Source organism: Marmota flaviventris, chromosome 6 (genome assembly GCF_047511675.1).
Source record: "Marmota flaviventris isolate mMarFla1 chromosome 6, mMarFla1.hap1, whole genome shotgun sequence".
Taxonomy (NCBI): Eukaryota; Metazoa; Chordata; class Mammalia; order Rodentia; family Sciuridae; genus Marmota; species Marmota flaviventris.
The window spans coordinates 111,951,745-111,977,350 of NC_092503.1; the positions used below are offsets into that span (position 1 = coordinate 111,951,745).

Below are 25,606 nucleotides of genomic sequence, written 5' to 3' on the forward strand. Positions count from 1 at the left end.
TCTAATGTATATGAAGAGAAAATTATAACTACCACTTTATTTTTTAGGATTTGGGTAAGTTTTTTTAAAGGGATTTCTTGTCTGTGGTGGTGCACGCCTGTAATCCCAGATACTTGGGTGGCCAAGGCAGGAAGATCCCAAGTTTGAGGCCAGCTCTTGCAAGTTAGTGAGGCTATCTGAAAATAAATTTTTAAAGTTTTTAAAGAAGTCTGGGGCTATAGCTTAGTGGTACAGCATTTGCTTAGTATGCCTGACATCCTGTGCTCAATTGCCAACACTACAAAAAACAAATGAATAAATAAATGATCTATTAAGTTATAGTACAGATGATACACGCCAGTGGCAAAATCTAGAGTGGCAGAGGCACATGCTGGGAAGGAAGCCTCTTATTTATTCTGACTCTGTCTAGTTTGTTTCCTCTGTCCATTGATGGTTCCTGCTCTGGCTATTGCTTTCTTGTTCTCTCATCCTGCTGATTCTCTACTCCTGTCCCCACACTGCCTCCTGCTGGCTTTCCTCTGATATTTGAGTGCCAAGCAATCACATCTCCCTTCTCCCCATGACCATTTATTGGAGTTTCTTTTCTGCTGACAGAATTACCTAGAGGCTGACCACTCCTCCTTGGCACCAGATCTACCTCGATCCAGATGTCCTGAGGCTTCTGGGGAGGCAGTTAGTGAAGTTTTGTTCTTTAAATCCCGGAGAGCAGGAAAGTAGTTAAAAAGTCCCCTCAAGCATGTGTTTCAGGTGTCAAAAGTTGAGACTCTTAAAATACAAGTACAGTATGTAATAGGCCATGGGGCCGGACATTTCAAGATCAGTCATAGAAGATGTTGAACCAGGCAGGTGGTCGTTTGGTCTCTCTCCCTCTAAGCCCATACCTCTAACACCCACCAATGCCTTTTCCTTGCCAAAAGCCCCCTCTCCACATCTGTGGAGGCTGGGTCTAGGGGCTATAGTCCCCAGTCACTGTTGCATGAATGGCTGAGACCTGCTGTATTACAAATTGAGGCCTCTCCTGAGGGTTTGGAATCTTTGGCCTGTGAGCCCTCACTTTTGGGGTTGGGCTCTCCCCCAGGTGAGTTTCTGCCATTGTGTAGAGCACTCCCAAGTCTCTTGTTAAAATGCTCAAATCTTCCTTACACCAAGCCTCCCAGAAGTCAGGCTACCTGGGGTTGGCCTTGTCTAGGGAAATCCTTTCCCTGTGTATTTAATTCTTTTCTCTTTTATTCTGAGACAGAAAAAAACATATTTGTTTTTTCCCTCCTAGGTGGTGGAGAATGGATTATGTTTACTGAGGTCATTTATTAGTTCTTGTTGGAATACGAGAGGACTGTGACCCTAAAGCTGGGGTTCTTTTTTGTTTGTGTTGTGGATCAAACCCAGGGCCTTGTGTATGCTAAGCACATTTTTTTTTTTGCCTTCCTTTTTTTTTTTTTTTTTGCTAAGCACATTTTTTAAGACAGGATCTCATTATGTTGCCCAGGCTGGACTTGATCCCTGAGGCTCAAGCCATCCTCTGGCCTCAGTCTCTAGCCTAGTCCTCAGTCTAAGACTACAGGCTGGTGCTACTATACCTGGCTAAACAGGTTCTTAAGGAAACTGCAGGTTTTCAGCTCTGTGGATGTCAGACATAGAATCATGTGCATCTTCAGTTTTGGGGAATTGTCTTCTCAATGCTGCTGCTGATGTTTGTGTTTGGTTGGGATGTTTAAGGTGGGAGATTATGGGGTCATTGCTGGGTATAATTTGCCGTTAACACAAAGAGTGCTTTTGTAATACAGAATGAATGTCCAGAGAAAGTATTTGTTGTAGGTGTATTTTTTGTAATTAGATCAAGCAGTTGTTTAGACCATCTTTGGAATATGGACATTTTTTTTGTTTTGTTCCGGGGATTGAAACCAGGAGTGCTTTACCACTGAGCTCATCCCCAGTCTCTTTTTATTTTAAGACAGGTCTCACTAAGTTGTTGAGTTTTTCACTAAATTGATGAGGCTGGCCTCAAATTTATGATCCTCCTTCTTCAGCCTCCTGAGTCACTGGCATTACAGGTGTGCACCACTGGCTTGGAAATATGTTTTTAATAGTTATTCATGGTGATGAGGTCTTACTTGTTCTATATCCTGCAGGAAAAGAGGCTGGGCTTAAAAAAATGTAGGATAAAAATAACTATATTTTCAGTGCGCAAGCTTAGTTCTGCCTGTCTTTTCAATGCCATGTGTATTATGATTATGTTGTTAACCAGTTGTGTCTTTAAAGAAAGTCTAGCATTCATGATTCTGATTCCTCATTAACTCTGAAGCTCCATTAAAACTTTTTGTCAGGTATTCCAAATAGTGCTTTCAGATTTGAATTAAAGTAGCTTCTTTCTATTATATCTGCCATCTAATTTATGATTCTCAAACTTATCCGTCTCAGGCTTCTTAATGTTCTTAAAAGGTGTTGTTTATGTAGGTTATATCTATTGATGTTTACCTTATTAAAAACATAAAAATTAAAATATTTATCATTTAAAAGTATCAACAAATCCATCTCGTTAATATATTTTTAATGAAACTTTACTATTTGTCCAAACTTTAATGAAGAGTTTATTATTCTATATTTTTGAAAATCTATTGCGAATGTGTGGCATGATAGAAGATAGGTGGATTCTCTTATCTGTTTTGGTTGAAGAATATGAAGAAAATGACCTCACACAAATGTATATTTGAGAAAAGGGAGGTATAAATTAATACTTTTTTCAGAAATTCTTTGATACTACATCTGCTAAAGCGTAGTTGCAATGTAAAATCAAGCTTTTCCTTCTCTATTAATATTCATTGGTTAAATTTACACTTTGAATGGATTTTTTACTTATGTGTGATTTCTTAGCATCATATGTAGGTCATTTGGGGAAAACTGCAGATCTAAATGTTGACACATTTCTTTAAGCAATATCAAAAATCACAATCATTAACATCACTACCTGTCTTATTAGGAAAGTCTTGGGAAGCTATCAAACTTATGGTGGCAGATTTGAGTTTTAAAAAATCCTAAATTTGGGGCTGGGGTTGTAGCTCAGTGGTAGAGTGCTTGCCTGGTACATGTGAGGCACTGGGCTTGATTCTCAGCACACGTATAAATAAAATAAAGGTATTATGTCCATCTGCAACTAAAACATATATATTAAAAATTCCTAAATTTTGCTTGAAATCTTGAGTTTTATTATTGCAGACACTGTTATTAGTCTTAGCTTTATCTAGAAGAAAATGTCTGTCAAATACCCAGTGAATAACTAAATAGTTAAATGAATAGTTTAATCTGTAAGCCCTTTTTTTTTTAAATTTTTTTTCCCTCAGCACTGGAGATTGAACTCAGGGGTGCTCACTCAGAGCCGTCCTTTTTATTTATTTATTTTTTAAGACAGGGCCTTGCTAAGTTTCTGAGGCCTGGAACTTGGGATCCTCTAGGCAGCAGGATTTTTACCCATTGTTACTTCTGTGTATTATCAATGCCAGGGTCATCCCAGGGAAAAAGGCATATACTTCTTACTATTATGAAAATAGTTTTGATCTCAGGGACCCACTAAAAGGATCTTCGGGATCCCTTGTGTTTACCAGGCCAGCTTTAGACCCAGTGATCTACTGCATGCTCACAGCCCCGAAGACAAAATGCTATTGTGAGAGTACTCCTTCCATCAGAAGTTTCAAGTGGTCCCAAATTATTTCAAAAAAGTATCTTGTTAGGGAACTAACATACTGAGTGAAAATCTTCTCCAAGAGTTTTCTTGGATCGAGGAAGTCAGAGGAGAAAACAGGATGAAGAAGTTATAACGTAGGAATTCCTTAAAGATAAGTGTTAAAAGGCAGTAGACAATAAAAGAAGTGCTACCTTGTGATTCTGAGCTTTTGAATCACATGACAAACACCCACCAAACCAAACCATTTCACATCCTCAACTGTCAAACCTCTTGGTTTCAGATATTGTAGTTTTCCCTTCTTTTTTTTTCTTTTCCTTTTCAGCTTTTTCGCTTCTGTGTCATTTATAGATGTGAAACCTTGAACCACTGTGGCTAATAATATGTACTTGCCTTTCTACTAAGTCTTTGCTGCCTTAGCCCTGTCTTGGGTCTAACACTGTTGGTCTCATTTTGTGTGACACCACTCCATCCCCTCCCCGCTCCGCCCCGGTAAATTATGTCAGGACAATGCGCCCAGGAGACTGCGCAGGAAGGGCGCCTTTTATAGAACTGGCCGCTCTTTTCCCATCGTTTCCATCCCCATTCCTAAATCCATAAAGCCGCAACGCCCCTCCACTCCCGTCACGTTTTTGTACTGGGGATTGAACCCAGGGGCGCCTAAACACCGAGCCACAAACCCAGCTTTTTTAACTTTTTCTTTTTTAAATTTTGAAACAGGGTCTCGCTAAGTTGCTTAGGGCCTTACAGAATTGCTGAGAATGGCCTTGAACTTGCGATCCTCCTGCTTCAGCCTCCCAGCAGGACCACAACCATCTCTATCTGGATCTGCTTAATTTCTACCAGGGTGTTCAGGTTGGCGGCGTCTTCCTTGGGGGTATTTCCGTAAAACAGCTGAATCCCGCCTGGGTCATCAGTGGCAAAAGTCAGACACGTGCTCGCTCCTCTGGGAACCAATAGTAACTTTTGCAAAAGCTGCCTCCGGAAACCCCACGGTTCGCAGGCTGCTGCTTCTTTAGGAAGGGCACAGTTAAAAGATAACAAAACAAAAAACGCAAAGACGGGATATGAAGAAAGGCTTTGCCTCTGCAGTGGGGAGAGATGTTAAAGGGCAGCCGAAAAGAGTATGGGGAACTAACTCTACGTAAAATTCCTTTACTGCTCCCCGGGATGCAAGGCTGGGGAGAAGGGGGCGGAGAAGGGCTTGGGAGAATCTCTGGCCCTTTAAGGAGGAGGGACGGACAGTAGACTCTGTACCTTTAAGAGTCTCTTTGTCTGGAAACCTTCTTATTTACCCTCCTGTGCTTCAACCAAACTTCGACCGGCGATTCACAGCGCTCCTCTACGCCGCCGCCCCTTACGCCAGGCTTGAGTCGGCCGCGCGTTTGTGGCTGACCCTAAACTTTACGCCGCCGGCACGAACCTGCAGAGAGGGTGCCGGTGCCGGGGTCGTGGCCCAACGCTGCGCCGTTGGCGCATTGCGGGGCTCAGGGGCGGGACTCCGGCGGGCGGGCCAATGGGCGGACAGTGGGCGGGGCCGAGCTCGGTTGTCTCGCGCCCTGGTGACAGCTCGCGCGTGCTGATGATGGCGGTAAATAGAGGGGGGCCGGGGAGGGGGCGGAGGAGGTGGGGAGGCAGCAAAGGGGGTAGCTCCAGGGGGTGGGGGACGGGGGCCGTGGAGGCCGCGACGGCCAGGGAGCCCACTCTGGGACTCGGAGGCGGGGACAGCAGTCTCCGGCACGCTAGCCCTCCCCCTTAAAGAAGCAAAATCCTCACACACCGGGTGAGGGGCGACAAAGGCGGCGTGCGCCTCGCGGGCGGGAGGAGCGGCGACAGGGGGCGGGACCGCGGCGCCGGCGGGCCGGGGGCGCCCGGGGCGGGGGCCGGCGGGAGGCGAGAGCTGGAGCCCGGGCGCGCGGGCGCTTTATTTTGGCGGGGTGGGCGACCACTGGGTTTGGGTTAAAAGCCTGAAGGGGAGAGGTGAAGCAAGGTTCGGGGGCGACCGGGCTGAGAATGAGATGGGGAGGATTAAGAGGAGAAAGGGTTAGAAAGCCAGGGAGAGGAGGAGTGAAAAAAGCCAGGCAAGGAGGTAGGAAAGAGGCAAAAGCCAGGGTGGGCGTTGAGGAAGCCGGACCGGGAATGAGGTTAGGAGACCGGGGCTGGCAAGAGGGATTCTGGGGTTAGGAGCGAGATCGGGGGTCTGAAGGGGAAGGCTTTGACGGGGTGGTATTGGGGTGAGGGGTCCAGGGGTAAGAGTTGGGAGTGGAAGACAAGGAGGGGCAGAGCTAGGGTAATAGTTGGGAGTAGGGGAGAGAGAGTGAATAAGAGCCAGACGTGACAAGGGTGTGAACTAGTGCAGAGCGAGATGAGCTGAAGGGCTAGGACCCGCGGTGGGGTGGGAATGATTGGCGCGTTCTGAGAAAGGTATGGGTTAGTCGGTGGGAGATGGGTGTGAATTCTGGAAAGCGAGGGGCAGCTAATCACACCCTGGACTAGAACCAGGTGGAGTCGGGAATAAGCCCACTAGAAGGGTGAAAGGAAAGATGAGAGATGGGCGTTTATAGGGCAATTCCAAAGGACCAGAAAAACTGAAAGGAGACTAGAGTAAGGGTTTAAGAAGTGATGGGGATAGCCGGGGAATTGTGTTAATTGAAGAGGTTCAGCAAGATCCAAGGTAAAAACAATGCGGTGAAGAGACAGGACTAAAAGCAGACGGTGAGAGCAGTAAGAAAGAGATGGGCCCCAGGATTTAAAGAATAGAATAGGGATTAAGGAAAGAGAACCGGGTTAAAGGAAGCTGGGGGAGTCTGGATGGATGTACAACGCGGGTAGATTGTGATGGGAGGGAATTGAATGTATCTGGACCCGGGAGATGCTTCAGAAGGTCTGCTAGGGTCAGGGCACAAATTCTGTGGTGAAGGATCCAGTGTAGGGGCCCTTGGGTGCAGAAGAGGAGAAACCATGGTGAGTGAAAGGGGACCTAGAGACAGGGATAAAAACTGAAAAGGGCCAAGGTAGGGGGTGCAGGAAAGGAATTCTGTATTGAGAAGTGAGTGTTGAAAGTGTGAGTCCTTTTGTCCTTAAAAGTAGGAAATTCCAGAAACCTCTTTCTCTCTTAAAGGAATTTTGAATCCACTTCCACCTTTCATTGCTTTTAATTCAACTTTCATGTCCACTTTGAAAAAGATGAGACCCATTTTGATTTGATTTTCTTCTTGTGTGAAGGATAAAGTGTCAACTCTTGATACAGAAAATCTCTGCATTTCACTAAATGCTGTGATAATGGGAGGATAGGTTGTGTTTATTTACAATGTGCCTGTGAAATGTGATAGTTTTGGTGTTGTAGCAGTGTTGTACCTGACAAGTGCTGGACCGGGTGCTTTATCGCCAGCATTTCCATTTTCACTGGAGAATGCACTATTGTTGGAATAGATAAACATGAGAATCTTTTTGTTTTCCAGTAATCAATCAGGTTTCTGCTTGTTTTCAGTGACTGGAGAATATTGAGAAATCATTTTATAGAGAGGCAGATAATCAACATAGGAAGTTTACTGGGAAAGAGATTTAAACCAGGGCTTTGAGGGCATTGAGTGCCTAAGCTGCCTTTAGCTCTGTGTGGGACATTTCATACTCTGGTACACTGGTTTCACTAAATGAAAGGAAAGGAGAATTGCAGAGTTGTGGAGGATTTTAGAGTAGTGGAATTATCTTTTAGGTTAAACAATGAATTTATGAGTAATTTTTATACAAAAAAAATCTCTGCAAGATAATACTACAAACTGATGCCTTGGATAGCTCCACTGCCTGATTTTCTAGAAGTTTTGACTTGTAAGACACTTTCGGAAATTAAGAGGAAGATAAGAAATTTGGGACAAATTTGGGTTATAGTATTTTGCTTAAATGATTTGAAGCTTTTGTGTTTAACTCAGAATATAAGTGAATACTAACTTTGCATTTGATGGTGCCAAGGTATATAATGTACATTGGAAAAATGCAAACTGTTCTAGAGAATCTTATTTGGGATTATTTCATTAGTGTATATTCAGATACACAAAGATGATTTTTCTCCAGAGTTGTGTAGGGGCTGGAGATCTAGCTTAGTGGTAGAGACCCTAGGTTTGATCCCAAGCACTGGGGGCGGGCGGGGGAGTCTTATTTCAAAATTGTGTAAATTTTGGATTACTACTGTTTTGTGTCTAAATAGCACAAATTAGGTTTGTGGCATTTGTGAGAGTTAGCAAAGAGTAGGTTTTGATTTGTGACTATCAGAAACACTGGTTATTAATATATAGGAAAAATTTAGAATCTTAACTCTGGATTTAGCTCTTAACTGTATTAGTGGCATAGTACTTAGTTCATGGTTTGTTTTCTGGATTCTATTAAGCAACTGTTCAAGGTAAGTAGATTGACTTAGCAATTTAATGGGATTCTAAAAAACTACTATTTTTGCTGCTAAGTTTTGAGAGAATTAATCTGAATATGTTAACTTTCAAGATGAATAATAAGTTTGATAGAAGGCACCTGTCTGAGGTGTGTGTGCATATTCCTTTCTTTGTAGATGTGTTTGGGCTGGTATTAGTGTGTGGTACTATGTATGGTATTGCCATTTTTATAATGTAATTATTTTAAACTTGATTTCTTTACATAAATTATCTGAGACATTTGATAGTGGTAAAAAAATAAAATATAAACTATAAGATCAAGTAAAGGAAAGAGTTCATTTGTGTCTTACCTTTGTTTCTCTGTGCTACCATGGTATGCTAAACCACTGATTATTATTGTGAATGGTTATTTTTCATTTGATATTTCTCAAGCTGAGAATGGATGATCTTTTAATTCACATAATAACTATTAATCAATAAGGGCACCAGTGATAAATTTAATCTGTATTTTCTTTGTTCATCAAGTAGAATTCTACTCAACTTAATTTTGGTTATAATCTTATTTTCTAAGAAAAAAACTATTAGATTTATATTTGTATGAGTAGGTTGTACATAAGTAAATGTTTTTCTGGTTAATCATAGAGTCTTTGGATGGGAAGAGACCTTGAAAGGACCTCTAGTTTATCCTGCAACTTCAGTCAATGTCCCACTTAAATCATCCCAGGTAGATGAAAATTTATCCTATTTTCTTATAAATCTTCAGTGGTAATGTGACAACCTTTGTATATAATTTCTTCTGAGTTTTAGTCATTTTTTTTTCTATCAGGAGGGTCTATCTTCTGTCTAAGCAACACACAGTTAATACTATATTTGTATTTATTTCCTTTTGCTCCTTTCTCAATTTTTAATTAAAAATGGCTGCTTACTATATTACTTTAGCTCTTTAGCTCTTCTTGAACTTCATAATAATAGCTAACACATGCATAATGCTTTAGTGCCAGACCCTGTTGTAAGCGCTTTGCAAGTTGTAATTCATTTACTCCTCACAGCAATCCTTTGAGTTAGCTACTATTACTGTTCTCATTTTATGTGTGATGAAGCAGAGGATCTTTGAGATTCAATGACTTGCCCAAGGTTATTACCTAAGACTTCCCTATAGCTACTTGTTCAGTAGTTGAAAATCTGTTAGTACAAACAGATTATTATTATTATTATTATTATTATTTTTTTTTTTTTGGTCAAATGTTAGCCTAATGGTACATTTATTCTTTATTTAATTTTTGGCACTGGGCATTGAACCCAAGGCCTCACGCATGCTGAGCATGCCCTTTAACATTGAGCTATACCTTCATCCCTTAATTTTTATTTTAGTTCAAAAGATAGAATTCTACCAAGAAGTGAGGATGGGATTCCAACCTTGCCTTTTTACTGGCAGAGTGTGCTCCAGTATTACTGCCACTTGACTTGTGGTCATCCTTTGCCATCTCTTCTCCAGGTTTAACAGTGCTGGTTTTGTTCACCTCTTAATGGGTCTTTTTTTTGCCAGTTCTTAAATTATTAAGGTGGTTCTGTTTTTAAACTTTTCTTACTTCCTTTCTAAGTAGGGAACCTGTGACAAACACCATGAGAACTGTGTATAATGCATAGATGACATCAAAGTCCAGAATGAAATAAAATAAAATAAAACCAAACAACCCCAAATCAGTTTTAAAATGCCTACTGCATTGTGTATTTTCTGCCTACTTTTTTAGCTATAATAGGCCCTGCACTTATACACTGTAATTGGTTTGCAGTGGAAAGACTATTGCTGTTTGAAGAAAAACGGAGCTTAGATTTAAGTGCAGATATACATAAGCAAAATCTTTTTAGATCCTGTTTTTTTTTTTGATAAATTTTTTAAATATTTTTATTTTAGTTGTAGTTGGACACAATACCTTTATTTTATTTTTATGTGGTGCTAAGGATCAAACCCAGGGCCTCACACATGGTAGATGAGCTGCCTACCTCTAAGCCACAACCCCAGCCTTTCGGTAACTTAAAAAAATTTTTTTTTTTAAATTTTTCCTATATTCTCTTTCTGTATGCCTGTGTAAGTAATCTACTAAGTACATTTATTCATGCTTTAATTTGGTTAAGTAAATCAATCTACTCATTTTTAAAAATCACTAAGAACTACTGAGTGGTCATATTAGCTAAGTATGTGAGTGGTTTGAAACCAGAAACAACCCTGTGAAAGGGAGCTTCTGTTGTTGATACTCTATTTTTTTAATGACTTAATTTTATTACAGTTTTTCAAACTTATAGAAAAATGATACAAAGAACTTCTGAATACCTTTACTCAAAACTACCACTTGTGATTTTGCCCCATTCATTTTATCATTTTCTCTGTGTAAGGACTTTTAAACAAATAAAATTGGAGAAAGTACAAATGGAGTAAGAATGTTTTTTGAGTACTATATATTGGAAAGTTTGGTGTGTGTTTGATTTGTCAAGCACTTAAAACAAAGGAATGTCAAGATTGGGTTTAGTGTGGATTTTATGATTGTGTAGTCTGTTTGTTTTCAGTACATTCTGAAAAAAAGAAAGATTCTTTCACCTGTGAATGACAGATATGTTGGCCCCTCCCATCAGTAACAAATTGTGTTGTACCCCTCTATTGACAATCTTTCTAGCACCAGGCATGGTATGTCCTTAGGCCATATGAGCTATTGATGATGAATGGGTGATTGTTGTTTGAGAAACAGGAGCCACAGAGCCCCTCAATACTACTACCAAAAAATATTTAGGTAAAATAATGTATTTAGGGGATCATTATGTAGCTTCAAAGAGCTAGAAAAGATGAAAGTGCAAAATGTATTGCTTTAAGTATGTTGATTGGGGTTACTACAAATAGTAGTATTTGATGAGGTAGTATGGATAAGGAGAGGATCAATAGAAATATCTTAACATTCCATGCCTGCCTTCAAAAATCTAAATTTTTGAGTCTTTTTGATTGATGTCATATAAGGAAATTAACTGACCCAGCTCCAGTCATCTACAAATCTTAATTAAAATGATAGCCTATCTATTTGATAAAGTTGTGATCTACAGAAAGGCTTGTCCAATTTAAGCAAAAGGAATATTAGCAGTATTCTGACAAATGTAAAATACAATACTTGTGGGCTGCTTTTCCTTTTCTCTCCCTGTTTAAGTTATTATCAAGCTATGAAATATAGCTCCTTATTAAAGCTGATTGTAATAATTAAAAACACTTCCCTTTCATAGGGACGAGAAAATTACAAATTATTTGGAAAGCATTGTTTCTAGTCATTCGTTATTGTTTCTGAGACATGGGCAGTTTTTAAAGACTATAATACTGTTCCTTTTCCATTCACATGTTAATAGAAGTCTGGAAATTTCACTCTTCTGAAATGTTCAGGGTTGTTTTTATTATATGTCAAGTTGTAAACACCATTCTGTGACAGGTATTTTCTCTCTTTGTCTTCTTTTGAGCTAATTAGTAATTTACACTCTAGTAGCATCTCTTCCAGCCTCACTGTGTGAAAATGCCTGCTACTCCATGCCTTCCATGCATCCAGGGCTGGCAAATGATTGGGGGCAGATGTTGGTTAGCACATCGAAGGATCAGGGATAAAATGCATTTTTATATTGTGTTTTTAAAGGCTTTTGTGTATGTGTTTCCCCATCTCCACCATCTCCTCTGCAAACAGGAATATTAGGACCTTCTGTAACCTAGAGCTGTTGCCCTTGATTCAGTTTGGGGTTTTCAATTCTGTCCCCCACCCCCACCCCCACATTGTGGGATTTGGGGAGGATTAGCAGGGCAGTCTGGCATAGTTTAGAGCCCAGGAAGCTGGTCTTCACTGTTCCCTCCCATCAGAATGTGAAGACCCAGGCATTGTTTTTAGAACCCATCCAGCAGTGTTTCTCTTGCTGGGGAAGTTGTGTGATTGATGGGACAGCAGTCCTTTGCTAGTTAGGAGATGCTTTTCTATAACACTCCATATCTCTCCAAAGGAAGGGGAGGTCCTACCTTTGTGTCAGATTTTTCAAAATACAGCTGAGAGTGACCAGAAGATAATTTATAGCTTGGTTTTAGCATTTTGTCACATTGGGGTCCTGTTCTTTCCTGTCTCCTGCTCTCTCTTCAGTCTGATGTGGGAAAGATGTGTAGCATCTGTCATATGTTCACTTGGATGAGCCATGTGGGCATATTAAAACAGCAAGGGCATTTGACTTTTAAATAGTATTAAGGATCAGTTTGTTTTGTGAATATGAATTTCAGTTGAAAATTACTAAGTAAAGGTAGATAGAATTTTACTGGTTTGTTTTGAATCCAAAATGTTCTACAATGCCAGATAATTTGTGTAGTACTTATTTTTACAGTTGTGGCTACTAATTTATCAGGATAATAAGGTCAGAATTCCTGTTAGAGCTAATTAAATTTTCCTTGACAAAATTTGTTACCTGGAGATGGCCACAAAGAAAATCAGGTAAGAAAATGTGTGAATAGCTCAGTTCAGCCGTCATTGCTAATAGCATTATAGTCAATAGACGTGGAGCCCTTTACAGTGAATCAGCACTCAGGCACAAAAGTCATCTCATTTATACATGCATTTATAGAGTATGTGGTGCTGTGCTGGTGTTTTGTTTTTATAAACCAGAATGTCTAGAACATTCATGTGGCTCTTGCTAACATTTACTTCTCTTACTCTCTCTCCTTTTTCTATATTCTAATACAGCCACTTATGTCTTATTTTTATTGGATGCCCATGGCTGAGTACCAATTGTACCTTGTACCTTGTAACATCTAAAGAGGTCAAATGTCATATTAATAAACAACACTGTATATAAAAAAAGTGAAATATTGTCAAAGTGAACTAATCAGAGGGGTGTTGTAAATGCAATTGAGAAAGTGAATACATGACTATCCATGTGCTATATGTATTAAAAGAAATGTTTCTACAGTGTATGTCATAGCTCTGAAGAGCTTATAGCAATGTATTTCAAGTGTATTTTAAGACATCTGTCTCATTTTTAGTTGGCATCATTGTGCTCAAAACCCAAATTGATTAGACATTAACAGTCTTCCCAAACATACTGTTAATGTGATTTTTGAATTTTTTCTCCATAGGCAGTTTAGCTTAGTGTACAACTAATAATAAATTCAAAATATACCTGACCTCTAAATTCAGTAATCCCAATCATTTAAATAAGTATAAAATGAAATATGTAATTATACCTTTTTACTTATCAGATTGAGGAAAATTTAAAAAATTGATGTTAGTTAATAGTGGATGGGATGTAGGGACATTGGCAGGGATATAAGTTTTCTTGGAAGTAAATTTGGCAATGTCTGTTGGAATTTAAAATGTACATATCTGCTTCTAGGAATTTGTCCTAAATAACATACACTTGTGTGAAAAATAGGAGTATAAAGTTTTTCTTTCCAGCATTGCTGGTTATAACAGATGATGTTCGTCAGTCAGAGATTAATTAAACAACGTATGATAGGTCCACACAGAACACCATTTAGCTTTTCCAGATGCATAGATCTCTATTTGTTCATGTGGAAAGATGCCATTAATTTATTTTAAAAAGTTACATTATAGCCAGGTACTGGTACATGCCTGTAATCCCAGCTACCAGGGAGGCTGAGTCCAGAGGGTTATAAATTTGAGGCCAGTCAATGAGATCCTGTTTTAAAATAAAAATTTAAAAAGGGCTGGGGTTATAGCTCAGTGGTGGAGCACTTGTCTAGCATGTGTGAAGCACTGGATTCAATCCTCAGCATTACATAAGATAAATAAAGGTATTGTGTCCATCTACAACTAAAAATATATTTTTTTATTTTTTATTTTTTTATTGGTTGTTCAAAACATTACAAAGCTCTTGATACAACTAAAAATATTAAAAAAAAAAAAAGGGCTGGGAATGTAGCTCAGTGGTTGAATGCTTGCCTAGCATGCATGAGTTCCTGGGTTTGGTCCCCAGTACCACCAAAAAAAAAAAAGAAAGAAAGAAAAAAAAAAAAAAGAGAGGGTCATGTTGTAGAACAATATAGAATACTCCTTTTTTTTGTAAAATGTTAAGTTCACTTTTTACTCTGTATACTTTTGGTGCTTAATTTTAACAAGTACAGGATGGGTCATTTAACTGAGAACATTTTTATGAAAGAATTTCCTGTAGTAGTAGATAAGAAAGAGATCAGCCAAGTAAAGAGCTGTTTCATTTATATGAATACTAAGTCAAGGTTTTGAGTCAGAAATGAGGACTGAAATGGCAGAAAGAGGGCATATAGTAGAAGTTTAGGCCAATTGGTGGAGGTTTTAAAGGTAATGGTAGAGAAATCTGCATTTGATTCAAAAAATGATCTGTAAAATGGGATAATAATTAGTACCTAGTCTATTGGATGGTTGTGAGGAATCACTTAAATAATGCATATAAAATGTGTGAATAGTTTTCAGCAGACAGTAACACCCATTGAGAATTATATTATCTTTTGTAAGCCAGTGTAAATTACTGTTACCTTTTATCATGTACAGTGATGGTTCCATTGACCCCACTGACAGATCATGTAGTTTTGGTACTAGGGATTTAACCCAGGGTGCTCTGCCACTAAGCCAAATCTCAAGCCCTTTTTATTTTTATTTTGAGATAGGCTTTGCTAAATTGCTTAAGACCTTGCTAAATTGCTGAAGCTGGCCTTGAACTTGGTAGTCTTCCTGCCGCAGCCTCCTGAGGTGCTAGGAGTTCAGGTGTGCACTACCATGGCTGGCCAGATCATGTAGTTTAAAGTTTTTCAAATAATATTGGTGGTTGGCCTAAATATTCTTATTCTTCACTTTTGGATCTTCCTACCTATTGACACTTACTATTAAACTTTGAAATACTAAAGTTTGCAATTTATCTTATTAGGCATATAATATCTTATACATTGCTATTAGTTTTCTTTATCAATATTATATATACAAGTTAACATTTAGGATTTGTGTCATTTCGTGTTTAAAAGGGGAGAGGAGACAAATACCTTTTTTTTTTGGAAAATGCCATTCTTTTTCTGTGCCCAGGGGATGTGGGATAGACAGTCACATTGCATGTTAATCAGTTTTCGTTAGCAGGGTGGTGTAATGAGCATATTAGCTGCAACACCTACAGCGGCAGCCAGCAGTCTGCTTGTGAAATCCTTAAGAAAACATAAATCTGGTGAGAAGTTCCTGAGCAGTTGAAATATCTTTGGGGGAAAATTAAACCAAGCAAATAAAGAGACTTCCTCCTTCATAAAGTAATAGTTTTACCATTGAAAACCATGAAAAAAGATGTCTTATCTGTGGACTAAAATGTGGCTGTTTTAGTCAGCTATTTTGCTGCTGTGACTAAAGGAGCTGACCAGAACAGGAGGAAAAGTTTATATGGGGGCTCACGGTTTCAGAAGTCCAAGTCCGTGGAGCTCAAGGTGATGCAGGACATCATAGCATAAGAGTGTGGCAGAGGGAAGCAGCTTACATGGTGATCAGAAAGCAGATCGACCGCCTACAGATATACCCAATTCCTCCCTCCTCCAGCCTCTTCCCTATGGCCCTTCTCTCCCTCTGTCTCCTTTCTAGCCACCTTTAGGTGAACTACTTTCCTTGGCCTTGCTCTTTGGCCATGATGTCCTGCTTCATTTTGGGACTCAGAGCAATGCACTGAAACCTGAAACCATGAGCCCCAAATAAACTTTCCTTCCTATAAGTTGTCCTTGTCAGGTTACTTTGGTAGAAGCAATGCAAAACTGACTAAAACAAGGATTTTCTCTCTCTCTCTCTCTCTCTCTCTCTTTTTTTTTGGTACCAGGGATTGAACCCAGGAGTGCTTCACCACTGAGCCATATTCTTAACCTTTTTATGTTTTATTTTGAGACAGGGAGTTGCTAAGTTGCTGAGGCTGGCTGGCTTTGAACTCACAGTCCTCCTGCCTCAGTCTCCTGAGTTGCTGGGATTACAGGTGTGTGACATCGTGCCCGGCTAAAACAAGCATCTTTTGAGCCTACAAATTCAAGGTCAGATCGGGCAATATTTTGAGACCCCCCTCCCATCTCAAAAACAAAAACAAAAGAAAATTTAAACAGAGCATAAAGTAAATTTTTATTCCAGATTTTAGGAGACCATGAAACAAAAAGATGTTTAACATTCTATTTAAAAACTATTGGTATGCTGTAGTTAAAATACTTTGCTAGTAATCTATTCTTATCTTCATTTATGCTGAAAAATGGGGGGGCAAATGTGTTTACCAAGGTAGCTTTGGTATGGTTTAGCTTTAAAAAAAAATTCCATGGTCAGAAATGAATAGAATGTCAAAAAATAACAAACAAAACCAGAATTTGCTATTTCTGTGTTTGCAGTTTACTTAGATGTCAGAAAATGGAGTAAATAACAAGCCACACCTTCTATCTGCCTTCTCACAATGACCCTAACATGTGATTAATAAGTATGGTTTTAATACTCCTTTATTATTAGTGGATGATAGCAAATACTTTATCCCTCATTTTGCTATGAAAAGGCAATAGAAAATATAGCTTTCTTAATTTTGAAAGTATTTGGAGATATAGAGAACAGCATATTTTGTAATTCAGATGTCAGTTGTTGGGGTCTTAGAGGAAGCTGGGCAGCAGTTGTTTCTGGTTTGTGCGTAGGTTCTGCTCTTGTTTCAGTCTTCAGAAATGGGTCAGTGACTGACTCAGAATGATCTTCACCTGTTCCAACAGGCATGAAGTATATGTGCTTCCTTTCCCTAAGGATGCAATATAGTTTTTTTTTTAAATGTGTTTTCATTTCTGACCAAAATGTGAAGCAAACCGATTGTTCTGAAATTTTTCAAAACTGTTTTTTAGTTGTAGATGGACACAATATCCTTATTTTATCCATTTATTTTTATGTGGTGCTGAGGATCAAACACAGTGCTAGACAAGCCTCACATGTGCTAGGCAAGCACTCTACCACTGAACTACATCCCCAGCCCTGTTCAGAAATTTTATGATAGGCTGTTCTCTAGAGCTGCATAGTTCTCATCCTGGGATCTACTTTCCCCCATGTCCTAGGTATTTCCTTTGCCTTCCTATGTTGAAAACGGCACCATTCCCAACCCCAATGTTTCTGGACCTCCTATCTTCCTCCTTTGTCATTTCTACTTAATTTTGTGGATCCACCTCTTCTAGAAGCTCTGGAGGGAACCATGCATGGGATGTACATTGTTTGTAAATCTGCAGGTACGAAAGTTATTCATTTAAGAAAAAATTACCTAATCATTGATTTATAGTTTTCCTGGTTATAGAATTCTAGATTGAAGATTATTTTCTCTGAGTTCAACAGTCATTGCTCTGTTGACGTCTACCTTCTGTTGCTCCCAATGAGAAGTCTAATGCTATTCTGATTCTTGATTCTTTTTGCCTCCCTAGAGATGTTATGAAATTTTATGGTAACCTGATTCACTCTGGGCCTTATTGTATCTGTTATTCTGGGAATTCTGAGGGCCTTTTCAATTTAGAAACATTTTTTTTTTTCCCCCACTTCTGGGAGATTTTCTTAAATTTTAACTGATCTTTTTCTCCTCTGTCTTACCCTTAGCTTCCCCTATTCTTTCTCTCTGGAACTTGTTTATTTTGGTACTGAGATTTTTTTTTTTTTTTTTTAGTTGTAGATGGACATAATACTTTTTTAAAAAATTTTATTTGTTTATTTTTATATGGTACCAGGGATCAAGCCCAGTGCCTCACGCATGCTAGGCAAGCGCTCTATCACTGAGCTCCAATCCCAGCCCCTCCCCAGTCCTTTTTATCTTTTATTTTGAGACAGGGTCTTGCCAAGTTGCTTAGGGCCTCACTGAGTTGCTGAGGCTGGGCTCAAACTTGCCATCTTCCTTCTTCAGCCTCCTGAGTTGCCAGGATTACAGGCCTGCACCACCAGATCTGTCTTGAAACTTACTGTGTTGGGACTTCTGGACTGAAAAGTTCTATAATTTTCTCATCTTTTATATTTTCCATCTGTTTGTCTCTTGGTTTACTTTCTGATAAGTGTCTTGGCCTTCTAATTAGTTCTATATTTCTGCTGTCATTTTACATTTTTTTATCTGAATGTTACTTTTTAATACTCTTGTATTTTTTTTTTGTTTTAAGTTTTTAAAAAGTTTATTCAGCTTCCTTTACTCTCTCAATTTCCTTAAAATACCTTTATTTATTTGTTTTGGTCTTTCATTTAGGGAGTTTCTTTAAATATACAGAGGTTTTTACACATATTTAGGAGTGAGCCTCTGAAAAACCGAAAGCTGACTTTGCCAAAGTGCAAATTCTGAAAGTTAGTGGTGGTAGTTATTATTATTATTGTGGTACTGGGGATTGAATCCAGGGGCACTCCACCACTGAGTTATACTCCCAGCCCTTTCCATTTGTTAAATTTGAGGCAGGTTTCACTAAATTGCTGAGGCTGCATGATTTGCCATCCTCCTGCCTCAGCCTCCCAAGTAGCAAGGATTACAGGTGTGTGCCATGGTTCCCTGCCTGGTAGTCTTCATTATGAGGTGATTAGTCAGGAACCCAACTTTTTAGAGACGGCCCTGCTAGCAGTCAATAAATGTAGTTTTTCTCTTGGACATGGCTTATCAATCTGACTGCAGCATTTGGGGGCTGAGTTGGGGACACCTTCAGAATATCGGCTTTGTCTTAATTCCAATATTTTTTAGACAGGTGGGTTGCCCCTAGTTGTTCCTAAGTTCATAGTCTATTTACTAATCTTTTTAGAGAGTAGAACTCCCATTTTCTGCCCAGTAGCTGCTGGGAATCAGACTGGAGTGTTTCTTTCTCTCTCTCTCTCTCTGTCTTTCCAGCCCTACCTTCTGATCCCCCTTTCAGAGGCATTCTGAGTTTTTCTGATGGACAGTTCAGTTTGCTCAGGGCTTCCGCTCAACATGCCCTTGGGTTTTAGCCTTCTTTGTCTTGTTGAATCAAATAACTTATTAATTTGTTTTTCTTCTTCCACAACTTTCTTGTATTCACAACAAAAAATAAGTACATAACCAAATACTCTAACCAAATAACAGTGTAGCCATCAAGTGTTAAATTATTTCTGCTGGAATCTTTTAGTTGAGAAGCTCTATAGACTTTAGATTTTATCTGTATACCCCTAGCTTCTCATTACCTGGTTCAGATAAGTAGTTCAGAAATTTTATCTCAACCTTTATTATTGTCTGTTTTAGAACCTATTTAGAATGTTTATTTTAAAAATATTAGGTGTTTTTTTAAATGGGGATTTTTCAGGAAAAACAATTTACTAGAGTGAATAGCAATATACAGGTTAGAGTTAACATTTTAATTTTAAAGGAAGAGCTTTGATTAGAGGAAGCATTTTAAAAAATATAGTATTTAAAATTCTTATTTGAAATATTTTCATGTTTGTGAGATGCAGGTAATTTTTGATGCCTACTTAGAAATGATCTCGAAGAGATAATCTTTATAAAAACAGTTATTGATTTTATTTAGTAAATTAGTGTTTTCTTTGCGGGTTTTCCCATGAAAACAACTAACTGTAGTGACAAGTCTTTATGTTTAAATTTAAAAACTGTTTTTGTTTAACACTTAATGTTTAACACTTAAAAACTGTTTTTGTTCAGGAACTTCTTGAACAAAGCTAACTGCCAATTAAGTTTTACCATGGGCACAAAACTATTTAATCTCACATTCCTTGCTAACAACGCAATTCTCTGGAGCCTGGATGCTGCTGTTTCCTTGGCTGTGTGATCATAGGCTAGTCACTTACTAACCAATCTGACCCTTCTTCATTCTTCATCTGTAAAATGCACCTGACATCTCTCTCAGTGTGGAAAGCAAACGAACAAGTATAGGTGAAAACACCTCAAACAGCGTGGGGTGTAGTGTGTAGTGGGTGTATGATAAATGTTCATAAATATTCTCTCACCATTGAAGTTGTTGCTCTGGGTTTCCAAAATTGTCTTATAGTATTTATAAGAAGTGCTTGATAATGACAGAATTAATGTTTTAAAATGGTTTGAAGGGCTGGAGTTGTGGCTCAGTGGTAGAGCTCTTGCTTAGCGCATGTGAGGATCTGGGTTCGATCCTTAGCAACGCATAAAAATAAACAAATAAAAGGGCATGCTATTAAAAACAAGATTACATTTAGGCAGAGTGATGAAATAGCAACTGTGATGTGTGCTGTGTGAAGGTGATTTTGAGGCTGACATGGCTGCTCTCCAGACTAAATAGGATTTGGTATTCTTTTGTTTGCATTTATCTTGGATGATTGGGAAGAATGCAAGCATATTAAGCCAAAGTTCTTAGGTCATCTTATTTGGGGAGAAAGAATTCCCAATCTGGCAAAAATCTTATGTCCACTAGTCCTTATAAGCTTTTAGTTAAGACTACATCTTCAATTGAAATCAAGAACTGGATACCAAACACATTTTAGAATTCTTTCAATTCTGGGTGATCTGGCTCTTTTTATCCCAGCTTTCCCTAGAACTCATGGAATGTTTGAATATTGGTGTGTCTTCTCTTCAGAATACTAATCTAAAATATTTTCTTTCTTTGCTAGCAAGGAAAGAATAACTAAAACAAATATTAAAAAAAAGAATAACTAATTCATGTATGGCTCTTGCCAGTTTATAATGTTCTTATTCTTATTTTACCTTTGTAGCATCTTTGCGAGGGAATAGAGCTGATTTTATATCCTTTTACCGGTGAGGATGTAGGGATTCTAAGACATTAGTGAGTAGTCCAAGGTCACACTGTTAAAAAATGAATATCTGGGACTTAAACTCAAGCCTTATGATTTTAAATCTGAGGCTTTTTCACTTTCAAATACTCTTGTGCCCCTTTAAATTAACAGATTCTTCGAGTATCTTTTTAGATATGGAAGTCAGTCAACATGGCAGATGGATTCCTAAAGCCTTTTTGGTCCTAACCACCATATAGGTATTTAGGGAGGAAAATTTCTAATGTGGAACTTGACCATATTTCAGTCTGGGATTCTGAATATCATATATCATTGTATTAATCCCAAATTGTTTTTCTTTAAGAAGGCTCAAGGATGAAATGTTTTGTTCTAACATGACAGTGTACATGTGGAAAGAGGATAAAATTCCAGTTTGCTGTGGTAAATGAGTTTTAAATTGAGAATAGGTACTTTAGCCAGGCTCTGTGGCAAACATCTGTAATCCCTCTTGCTTGAAAGGCTGAGGCAGGAGGATTGCAAATTCAAGGCCAGCCTGGACAACTTAGTGAGACCTTGTCTCAAGATAAAAAAATGAAAAGACTGAGGATGTGGTAGAATGCTGGCCTAACATGTGAGAGGTCCTAGGTTTGATCTAATACCAAAAAAAAAAGAGGTGTTTATGTGTGTGTGTGCGTACACGTGTCAGTATCAAAATTAGAAATTCTGGGCTGAGGATATGGCCAAAGCAAGAAAGCTACTTTACAAATGTTAGAAATCATTTTATATAAGAGGTAAAATTTAAGATAAATATAAAAATGGGACCATCTCTTGGTGATTCATTTGACCAAAATATATATTAATATGTCTTTTGTACTATTACTATGGTGTTTCAACAGGAAAATAATAAGTGGAAAATAATCCCTGGCCTCAGTAAGGTCACAATCTAGCTGGCTATTTCATGTATGCTGTAATATACACACAGAAACACAATTTCTTTTTTTTTTTTTTTTCTCTTTTAGATTGTAATGTTTATACATAGTAGTTGGGTTCATCCGGACAAACTCATACATGCATGAAAATTGATTTTAGTTCATGATCCCTCTAATATATAGTTTCTTAAACTGACATAAATTTCTGTCTTTTGGTGAAAAAGCATTTTAATAAACAGCTCATAAGAAATCAATTCATATGTCAAGTGAACAGTGTTATTGCTACCTAGATAATTTTGAACCACAGAGTGTGTAACTGCAATACTAGCACTCTTTGTGTTTCACAGGAATTCATGAGTCTATTTTGCAGTTCTTATGTAGAAGCCCTGAATTTGGACTTAAAAACCATTATTAAAAAACCCATGATAAACTGATAATTTCAAATCTTAGAACAAGCAAAACGAGCAGATCTTGAATCTTTTGTTCATGCTGTACATGTTGTGCACTGAAATGTAAAAATGTTACATTTCTTTTTGCATTATTAATTTTTCTTTATTTGTGTGAGTATTCCTCTATTTAGTTGTGTGAGTTTTTTTTTCAGCCTTTGGTATCTTCTAATACTTTTGGCCTATTTTAACTTTAATTATATATGGCTGATTGTTTCTCATTTTTAAAAAAATCAATTATGACATTGACTTTGGAAAAAGTCATTTTTGTAGACTTTTTATTCAAATGTAGAAAGAGCATCAAATTCAGATTTTGAGCCATTGGTTCTTTTGCAGTTAGAATATGTCTCAACTCCACAATAGTCAGACTGCATTAGATATCACTTCCTAGACTATTATTCCTGCCTTACCTGCTCTCAGTACTGGCTTGAGGCACCCCAAGGGATATGTGTAGAAGTACTTTGAAAGCCATAAAATGCCATATCAGTATGTTTTGCTCTTATTCATCTAATTGTGTACTTGAAACATTTTTGACATAGACATTTTACTGTGAGCTTATAGATTGGGATAGGAAAATCATATGACTGAGTCAAGGAGCACACTTAAATCCAACAAATCCTTGCTGATAGTAAAATTATGGAGTCCCAGCAACTGCATCTTATTTTACCTATTGTGAACATCTTTGATGTCTAAAAAAGTGCCTAATCCTGAGTAGGTCCTCAATATATATTGATGAAAGAATGAAGAGACTGGATATTAAAAAGAAAAAAAATTTAAAATGCACCTATTAGTCCCATTCACATTTTAAACTCTAAGACACCATGCTTACTTCCCACCATCCAGTCACTCCATAATTATTATATAGATTATATATTTGTATGTATTTTTTAGGTAACAGGTCAATTCTGCAGATCAATTCTGAACATTCCCTATTTGACTATAATAATATTAGTGAACCCTCAAAGAAGGGCCTTGCTGCTGTCACCTAGATGTTAGTCCTTGAGGCTAGTATTTCATTTTTTTTAATGGGTTACTTATTTATTTATTTTAAATTAATTTTTTAAATTTATATATGACAGTGGAATGCATTATAATTCTTATTACAAATATAGAGCACAATTTTTCATATCTCTGGTTGTATACTAAGTATATTCACACCAGTTTGTGTCTTCATACATGTACTTTGGATAATAATGACTGTCACAATCCATCATCATTTCTAACCCCATGCCCCTCCCTTCCCCTCCAACGGTCTCTGCTCTATCTAGAGTTCGTCTATTCTTCCCATGCTCCCTCTCCCTACCCCACTATGAATCAGACGAGGCTAGTATTTCTTAAAGAGTAGAAACATGTGTTTGAATCCTAATTCTGCCAATTATTATCTATGAAACTTGTTTGCCTCCATTTCCTTGTCTGCAAAATGGGAATAAAAATAATAACTATCTACCTCATAGTTGTTAGGATTGAATGAAGTACTGGATGAATATCTGGCATACATTAAAGGATTTATAGATGTTAATAGCTATCATATTCATTCGTATTATTATTATTTGTCAGAATAAGTTAGTTGGGTAACATTCCAAGATTGATTTTTCTCCTTTTCAAGCCCTGGGAACTCCTCTAAACTAAGGGTAGAAAGTTAAATGAAGAAAACTAAACCAGTGGCTGTGTGCCAGGCAGTGTATGAGCATTTTAGCCACATTCTCCTTTAATTTTCATACCAGGGCTATGAAGGTAATTAGAAACAGACTCAGAGAAGTTAAGTAAGGTCTCCTGCTAGTAAATGGACATCATGGTGATAACATCCTACAGCCCAAGAGATCAGTATGTTCATTAATAGGTAAGTTTGGAATATGCCTGCCTGTGATTTGGGGACTTTATTTCAAATGAGCACTGAAAGAGATGTCATCCACATTTATATTTCGTTCCTACTCCAGTGCTTTGTTTTATATATCAGTAATTCCGTGCCACTCCCATTCCAAAGCATATTGCAGTCGTTGAAATGACGTATATGGGACCCAGATGGAAAATTTTTGAATATGTGGAGTTTTACTAATAGTTTTTAGAAGTGAACTGACTTACTATAATTTCCCAATTTTCAGAATCTATATCATCATTATTAAAGTCATTATTCTTCAAATTAATAACTGTTTCATAGGGCTGTAAGCATAAACTCCCCTGTTTAAATATCCTGGGTGTCGTTTAATATAGAAGAGACTATTGTAGTTAACTTTTGGGGAGCATCTAAAATTAGTTAAAATAACTTGGTTTTAAGTATAATTAAGACAACTTTTAATTTTTTAGTTTTCTTACATTGCAAGTTAGCTCATTTGGATAAGGAAAGAGGGACACTTTATGAGACCCCATTCATGTAGTTTTCCTGAATAAGTTTGCCTCCAACCCTTCAGCCTAGAATGTGTGGAAGATTTAAGCTCTCCCTAAACATCCTTGTGTGTTTCCTGATCTCTCATCCTCTTCTGTCTCCTGGCTTTGTACATTCTTTCCCTGTGCTACTGATTTGCACTCAGCACACCCAGATGAGAAACTTGGTTTCTTTACTGGTTTTAGAAAGGCCCTATTCACACAGGACATTTGCAGATTTTGTATATCTAACTGAAGAAAGGCGGCCAAATAGAGGTGGGGTGAGCCTTGCTTTGCATTAATGCAGCCAACTCTCCTAGTAAGGCATCCCCGGTCTTAAACGTTTTCAGACCTCCCTTGACCTGAGAGCTTCACCCCTACCTAATCCCAGCTTTGCTCCATTATGCTAGCTCTTCTTTTCTTCTCTCCCATTCCCTCTCCTCAACATTCTTCTCTACTTTCCTTTCAGAGATAAAACAACAAATTCTTCCCCTTGTCTAATGCAGAGCAATTTCCCTTTCTTGACAACCATTCTGGGATCTTGACAGCCATTCTGCAGGGAACCACCCACTCGCTCCAAGGGGACTGGACATGAGAGGTGGGGGGTCCATATTGAGGAAACATATTTTCACAAAGAAAGTTTCTTCCAAAGGGGATTCTTGTGTGAGCAATTAGGATGACAAAATAGAGAATTTTCCATTCTGTTACATAGTAGTTAAGTATGCCAAGCTCAAGCTTTATTGTGCCCTGAATACTTGTCAGAAATCTAAAAAATGATTATATGTGCAATTTATTCAAATTATAAACTCTAGACATCTTTGATTAATATAAGGTCCTGTGTGTAGACTATATACTGCTCTTTAAGAAGAATGCTGCTGCTTACATAAAGATCATGAAACCAGTTAACACAAAAGAATCACCTCCTGCTATATTGCATTATTATGTATTTCACTTATACAAAAAAAAATTTTGGCTTTTGATACTTGGATAATTTTGTTACCATGAATTTTTTCTTATTATATGCAAGGATAATATGTCATCTTTAAAACCTAAAACAAATGCAGTGCACTTTTTCAGGAAGTAAACCTTTATACTTCCATTTATGAATCAG

General features: G+C 38.0%; 1 protein-coding gene across 16 annotated transcripts in view; it reads left to right on the forward strand.

Annotated features, from left to right (window-relative positions):
* Positions 1–25,606, forward strand: part of Usp49 (ubiquitin specific peptidase 49) — an 82,635-nt gene that overhangs the window by 2,770 nt on the left and 54,259 nt on the right. For 6 of the 16 annotated variants that reach the window (XM_027950398.2, XM_027950393.2, XM_027950395.2 and 3 more), the window contains exon 2: positions 8,701–8,782. The exons of 3 other annotated variants lie outside the window; for them this stretch is intronic. The gene's annotated coding sequence lies outside the window, so the exon portion shown is untranslated. Of the gene's footprint in view, positions 1–5,390; positions 5,460–8,700; positions 8,783–15,963; positions 16,100–17,137; positions 17,306–23,858; positions 23,975–25,606 lie in introns of those variants that run through there. 7 more of the 16 variants (XM_071613398.1, XM_071613399.1, XM_027950394.2 and 4 more) reach the window with 7 other exon arrangements.